Below are 7,514 nucleotides of genomic sequence, written 5' to 3' on the forward strand. Positions count from 1 at the left end.
ATATGTATATATATATACGTGTATGTGTGTATTATTCTTTTAAGAGAACAGTGTTGACTGCGACTTCGAAGTTTTTTCCGACGAAAGCCAAGCGGGCAAAAACGTCGAAGTCACTGTCAGTATTATTCTGGTAAAAGAATAATGAATATGTACTCTACAAAAAGTATTGGGCAATTTTTTTATAAAAGTCGGTATAAATTATATCTCCAGCGAGTTAACTTAGGATTCCTTATCAACAATGTAACCTTCATTTAACTAAGGTATCTTCGGCCTGATGATTAGCTTGTGGAGTACCCCTCGTTGAGTAATTATAGCTTCCAAGGATCTGCTAGCTAGGAAACATATATAGCCTGGCTTTTACCGGCTCCATTCCCTCAACTTAGATTTTTGTTCGTATTCATAGCAACCCTAGTTGCTAGCCATCAACTATAAAATAAAAAAAAACATTTTCCAGCTTATCGAACTTCGATATGGGAAAAACCTACAACCTTCTACGCCAATAAACTACTATTGTTCCTGAACATTGTTTTTTATACTTGCCACGGACCGCTCGACGCTTATTAACTTCCTACATCTAGACCCTTGAGTCTTATAACCACACACACACACACACACACACACACACACACACATATATATATATATATATATATATATATATATATATACGCACATATACATGTATATATATATGTATACATATACTTAAAAATTATTATACATATACTTATATATATACAAATACATACATACATATGTGTGTGTGTGTATGATGATTGTAATATCTTCACAAATGATTGTTGTGTCCTCGTGCTATCTCATTGTCAATGTCATCTCTGAACTTCCATCCATGACGTATCTGATGACTACTCAGTCTCGTTGCCGATCTACGTTGTTTGAAGCATAGGTGACAGACGAAAGTTGTAACTTACTTTGGGAATCCAGCTGGTTAGGTCTGCATCTCTTGCCATTCTTCTATCGCTATACGACTTTCAATAGGTGGGATGACAAATTAGGCCACTAATATATATATATATATATATATATATATATATATATATATACGCAACTCATTTTTTACTTGACTTTTTAACCCAAGAACAGAAGTTGTGCAGTATATGCGGTCGTTTACATCTCATATCATCAACATTGATTTTCGTCGTTAACTTGTCCAGCTTCTTTACTATTTTACGTAATTTTTCTGTTTCGATTCCTCTCAAACTTGGCACTCGTTCTTTCACTAGTTCATCTCTCTTTCAGCCAATGTAGTAAGCTCTTTCCCTCCTCTTTAACATCGTCTCATTCCACGAATCAAAAGTTGTTATTATCCTGGCTATTATTTCTCTCCTAATGATTTATTGAATTTTCTGCCATTTCTTGTTCGATTTCTTCTGTATAGTTTTGTTCTTCATCTTTCACTATGTTGGAAATCTCCTCCAGCTCCAACTAGGATAGCCAGAGTCTTCTCAAGATTAGATATTTTTGATCTAGAAGGCTTTATTCTGTGAAAGAATTGCGTTTTTCTCTGACAATATTTTATAGACCCTTTTCCTGTGTCCTATTTTGGTAGGCTGGTTTCTGTGTTAGCAGTCCTATTGTCGTTAGAGATCGCTTCCTTCTAATTTTTGGATGACGACCAGGCCCAGTCTACTGCTTAGCGAGACCCTTGCTGTGCGAGAGACTTGTACTTATGGATCCGGTCTCATTTACAGAGTTGTTATAATATAATAATTTTTAAATGGCATTTCACCCATAAAGGCTACTGCGGTGTTAAGTTGTTACAACCACCAGTATTTTTATCAAGATACCATCTCTTGCGGGCTGCCAACCAAATTTAAAGAATCCGTCCTTCCTTTGTCGTAGACAAGAGCGACTTCGACGGAGTTATGATGTTAGCACGTGCTAAATAAGACCCCCTCATAACTTTTTCCGAATTTTCACAAACTTTTTTCGATTTTGTCTTCTGCAAAATGTAATTTATACGATTATGCCAAAAAAAAAAAATGTTTTTAAAATTTCTCCTATCCCCCAAAACTTTCCACTGTTTTTCTATTTCTTGTTTTAACTCCCGGTTTTAAAATACGGACAATCCGATTCTGCCATTTGTTTCTCTTTATACATAATTTCCGCATAGTTTTTTAAATACTTCAAAATCAGAATTGAAAAAGTCTTAAACAATCGCGCATGCGCGTGTAAGAGAAAAATCATTTACTAACAGAAAATTATGTTAATAAAATAAAGTATCTGTAACATACCTTTAAATTATTGCGGATAAACTTCCGCTATGTGCTTTATAACCATATTGTAATTCTCCCAAGAATTGTTTACATTTCATACCATAATAATCCCTATAGATCGACATTCGACCGGAGCATATATCTCCACTAGATCCACATATATATTTCAGTCTCAGGTTAATTCGTGCCCGTCTGGATAGATTTTTATAGCTGGGCCACATATCCGTAAAAATAGTGGACCCTATTATTATTTTCAATAATGACCGCTTCTAGTGTCGCTGCTTTTCGGCCAGGAACAAGTTGCAGGTAACCCTTCATTACCGTGTTATATATTCCAAGTATCCAAAACTTCTTCACCACTTTTCCAACTTCATTTTCCCTCTTAAAAGAAGGCTTTCGTCTACTTGGACTATATGATTCGAGCCACCTAATTTCTTCTTGTCTTTCAATAATTTTGGCGTACGTATTTCTCTGCAATATTCGTACCACTGGACGGCTGTCTGCTAATATTGTTCAAGGACATGCAGCTTGTCACTGGCATTTCACATATGAAGTCAAGGATTATGTGAAAAAGTGTGAATACCGTCAATTGACTTTTTTCCACAGACGAAAGCCTTCTCGTCTCATTTTGTAGATCCCGTGTCTGATGTGTTTACAAACAACGTGGAACCATACTGAGCACGAATTAAACGGTGACTGAAGAATGTATGTGGATTTTGTGGAGATATGAGACAATTCTTGAGAGAATTACAGTGTTTATAAAGCACTTAGCGGAAATTTATCTGCAATAATTTAAAGGTATGTTACAGATACTTTATTTTAATAACATAATTTTCTGTTAGTAAATGAATTTCTCTTATGCGCGCATGCGCGATTGTTTAAGACTTTTTCAATTCGGATTTCGATGAATTCAAAAAAAAAATATTTGGAAATTATAAAGAGAAACGAATAGTAGAATCGGACTGTCCGTATTTTAAGAAAAAAATAATAGAAAAACTGGGGGGTATGGGGGCGAGCAATTAAAAATAATTTTTTTTTTTTTTTGCATAATCGTATTAATTCCATTATGGAGAAGACAGAATCGAAAATCTTTTGTGAAAATTAGTAAATATAAAAAAGCTATGAGGAATTTTAGCACGTTTTAGCATCATAACTCCGCTGCGACTTCTGTTGCTTCTGGTCTCCGGGTACGCATTATCATCCTTACTTCTATCATGAGCTAGTAATGCTGTGTACAAAGTTATGATAATAGAAGCAGTAGAGTGACCGAATAATTGCCTGGTTGTATTTCATTTCATCCCTTTCCTTTCGGTTGGTTCCTTAAAAAGCTTAAAATTCAAATAGTCTGCGGGTCGACTTTGCCATTTTATCGTTTGACAGCAGAAGGATTATATTCTGGAGGGAGAGGTTGTTCAGTCTGCTGGGAATAGTTTCCAAATCTCTCTCAAATCGCACCTTAATTTACCATCGCAAATTAAGATTACAATGAGGGAACGGTCACAGTTGGAACGCCATTAATTGTAGGTTTAATTGGTATTCAGTTAGGATCCAGTGCTCAGATGGAGCCGACAAGGAGCTAAACGGTTGTACAGCGGCAATGTCCCATCATCATCATCATCATCATCATCATCATCATCATCATCATCATCATCATCGTCATCATCATCATCATCATCATCATCATCATCATCAGCGTCATCATGATTATGGGAACTGTCTTGACCATGGTTATCATTTTCACTATGATGATGTTGATGATGATGTTCAACATCATCATCATCGTAATGTTCATCTTGACCAACATGATCATCCTGATCATCATCATCATCATTTATGCAGCAGCAGCAGCAGCAGTAGTAGTAGTAGTAGTATATATTGTTGCTGTTGTTGCAGCAGCAGCAGCACCTGGTGAATGAAAGGAATTTGGGATCAAAATTGGAAACGGATTTGCATTGGCATCTTGAATAAATGAGTGATGAAGGTTTGGTGGTGGTGGTCAAGTTGATGATGATGATGACGATGATGATGGTGCTGGTGATGTTGATGGCGCTGGCGGGGGATGGTGGTGATAGTGGTAGTGGTGGTGGTAGTTATGATGATTGTGGTGGTGGCGGTAGTGGTAGTGGTGGTGGCGGTGATGATAGTGGTGATGGTGGTGGTATTGGTGAGGCGGGGTTACCTAACCTTCGGTCTAGAACGATCGAGCGATTCTGTTGTCGAAAGCGTTCCAGGTCATGGCCATCTCACCGTTTACAGAAAAATAGGTCACATCTTCCAATGTTTTTCATTACCTTAAAGTCAGTAGAATGCGATGTGAGGGGCACTTGGCTGCTATTTTTAACAGTTGTTGTTGTTGATTAGTTCCAGGTCAGCCATGATGGAGCAGATCTAAAACAAAATGCATTCCAGCCATGACCACCTCGTGTTTTTCCTATCTAATGTCTCCTTTTCTGAAACTAGCTAAACGTGATTTGAAGGCGATTTGGCTGCTACTTCTAGCAGGCTGAGCGACACGTACAGTTTTCCTCGTAGGATCGGATTACTAGAATAGTGATGGGCTGTCAGGAGAGAAGGAGAGAGAGAGAGAGAGAGAGAGAGAGAGAGAGAGATAGAGAGAGTGAGTGAGTGAGTGAGTGAGTGAGTGAGTGAGTGAGAGAGTGAGTGAGTGAGAGAGTGAGTGAGTGAAAGGCATTTGAATGGAGAGACATTTGATGAAAGTCAAGTAGAGATGGTATCAGGAGAGACAGAAAAAGTGAGAGAGAAAGACAATGAGGGAAAAGAAAAGAAAGAGTGAAGGAAAGAAAGCGGGAGGGAGAAAGAGAAATGGTGTAATAAAGAGAGACTGTTAAAGGGGGAGAAAGAGAGAGAGAGAAGAAGAGAGAAAGGGAAAGATTTAAGGTAAGGTAGTGAAAGTGTAAGAGAGAAAAATAGTCGAGGAAGAAATATAAAGTTGTATCTGGCTCTCTAAGAGTTAGAGAGAGAGAGTAAGGGAGAGAGAGAGAGAGAGAGAGAAAGAGGGAAAGAGAGATAGAGAGAGATGAGAGAAAGAGGTTTGGCTCTGTGTGTGTAAGTGTGTGTGTGTGTGTGTGTGTGTGTGTGTGCGCGCGTGTGTGTGGGAAAATTTTCGTCACATGAGCTGAATGCAAAACACTCCGCTAGGTTACATACAGTGCACCACCACCACCACCACTACCATCACCACCACCATTACCACCACCATCATCATCATCATCATCATCATCAGTAGCAGCAACATTAACTGCTGCAACGACAGTAACGGCGGCAGCAGCAAGAACAGCAGCAACTGACACAATAACTGTGGGTCGAAGTATGAACAGCAGCAGCAGCAACAACATCTGCAGCTTCTGCAGCAGCAGCAGCAGGTGCAGTAATAGTAGTGAGAGTAGATAGGCGAAACAATACCATCAGCAGCAGCGGCGGCGGCGGCGGCAGAAGCAGCAGCAGATGCAGTAGTTATTATAATAGTATTAGTAGAAGTGATAGCAGGCAGCACCATCATCATCAACAATAACAGAAATAATAAAAACATGAAGTAGTATAAACACCAGTTAAAGGGTGACAACTACAGCGTATATTATATACACATATAAACACGCAAATTTATACATACATACATACATTATATTTCTATCTATCTATCTATCTATCTATCTATCTATCTATCTATCTATCTATCTATCAATCAATCTATCTATCTATCTATCTATCTATCTATCTATCTATCTATCTATCTATGTAATTGCGTGTGTGTGTGTATGTATGTGAGTGAATCTACGTACTATTACTTGTATGCGAATATAGTCACAACAGATGAGTTTAGATACGTACAGCACGGGAGCAGCGCGCGTATAGTGAAACTGCAGTGAGATAGAGTGAGAGATATTTGGAGGCAGCAGATGAGGTTGGTTTTATTTTTCCACTACCACCACCACCACCACAACCACCACTACCACTACCACTACCACCATCACCACCACCTGATTTGAGAATCTAGTTGCTGCCTTACCTCCACTTTGCTCTATAACACGTTCGGATTATCCAAAATATAAAACACAGATAGAGAAGGAAAGAAAGAGAGAGAGTAGGAGAGACATCTTGTAATAGATTATTACAAAACCAAACTCTAAAATCATACATATATATATGTATATATATATTAATTCATAATATATATATATTCACATATCTATCTCACAATATATATATATATATATACATATATATATATATGTCATTCTGCTCCTTCGCTTCTTGGCTGTTTGAATTCTTCCAGTGAAGAAAAGTGCGAAGGTGGTTCAACTCTCGCAGTTTCTCTTGCTTTCCACTCCTTATAATATCGGACAAAACGAATGCTGTGAGTATTACAGAAGCCTTTTTCATGTTTCTTTCAGATGCCTATACTTCTGTATAATGTCATTGTTTCTATTTTCATTTCCTCCAATTTCCTCCAGCCCGTTCATTTATGTATGAATGTATGTATGCATGCGTAGTACGTATGTATGTATGTATGTATGTATGTATGCATGCGTAGTACGTATGTGTGTGTGTGTGTGTGTGTGTATGTATGTGTACATGTATGTATGTACATATGTACGTGCGTGTGTGCATGATTTTCTGCATTTATGAATTTTACGTGAATCTATGTCAGATCGTATTTGTATATGCATCTATCTATCTATCTATCTATCTATCTATCTATCGATCGATCGATCTGTCTGTCTGTCTGTCTGTCTGTCTGACTGTCTGTCTGACTGTCTGAGTGTCTGTCTGTCTATCTATCTGTCTATTTATCTATCTATCTATCTATCTATCTATCTATCTATCTATCTATCTATCTATCGATCTATCTATCTATACACACACATATACACATGCAGACAGACACACACACACATATACGAGTGTGTATATGTGTGTACGCATGTGTGTGTGTGTGTGTGTGTGTGTGTGTGAAAGATCACGTTTCTCTATTAATATATTCAGTGTCTAATTGCTCCAAAAATACAAGTACAGATATCTCTCCACTTATATATATATATATATATATATATACATACGCACGTACATATATATATACATACTTACATACTTAAACATACATGCATACATACACACATATATACATATTTACACACATATTGTTATTATATTATTTACATATATGCATGTATATATATATATATATATATATATATATATATATACATATATGCATTCATTACACACATACATATAATATATTTCTTGTTGCAACAC

At 37.2% G+C, this 7,514-nt stretch overlaps 1 protein-coding gene across 2 annotated transcripts in view; it reads left to right on the forward strand.

The window, feature by feature from the left end:
* Window positions 1–7,514, forward strand: part of LOC106874172 (cell surface glycoprotein 1) — a 144,390-nt gene that overhangs the window by 33,213 nt on the left and 103,663 nt on the right. The window contains exon 1 of one of the 2 annotated variants that reach the window (XM_014921826.2): window positions 5,741–6,612. The exons of the other annotated variant lie outside the window; for it this stretch is intronic. The gene's annotated coding sequence lies outside the window, so the exon portion shown is untranslated. Of the gene's footprint in view, window positions 1–5,740; window positions 6,613–7,514 lie in introns of those variants that run through there. 2 annotated transcript variants of the gene reach the window in all.

The sequence above is a fragment of the Octopus bimaculoides genome, chromosome 10, assembly GCF_001194135.2.
Source record: "Octopus bimaculoides isolate UCB-OBI-ISO-001 chromosome 10, ASM119413v2, whole genome shotgun sequence".
NCBI lineage: Eukaryota > Metazoa > Mollusca > Cephalopoda > Octopoda > Octopodidae > Octopus > Octopus bimaculoides.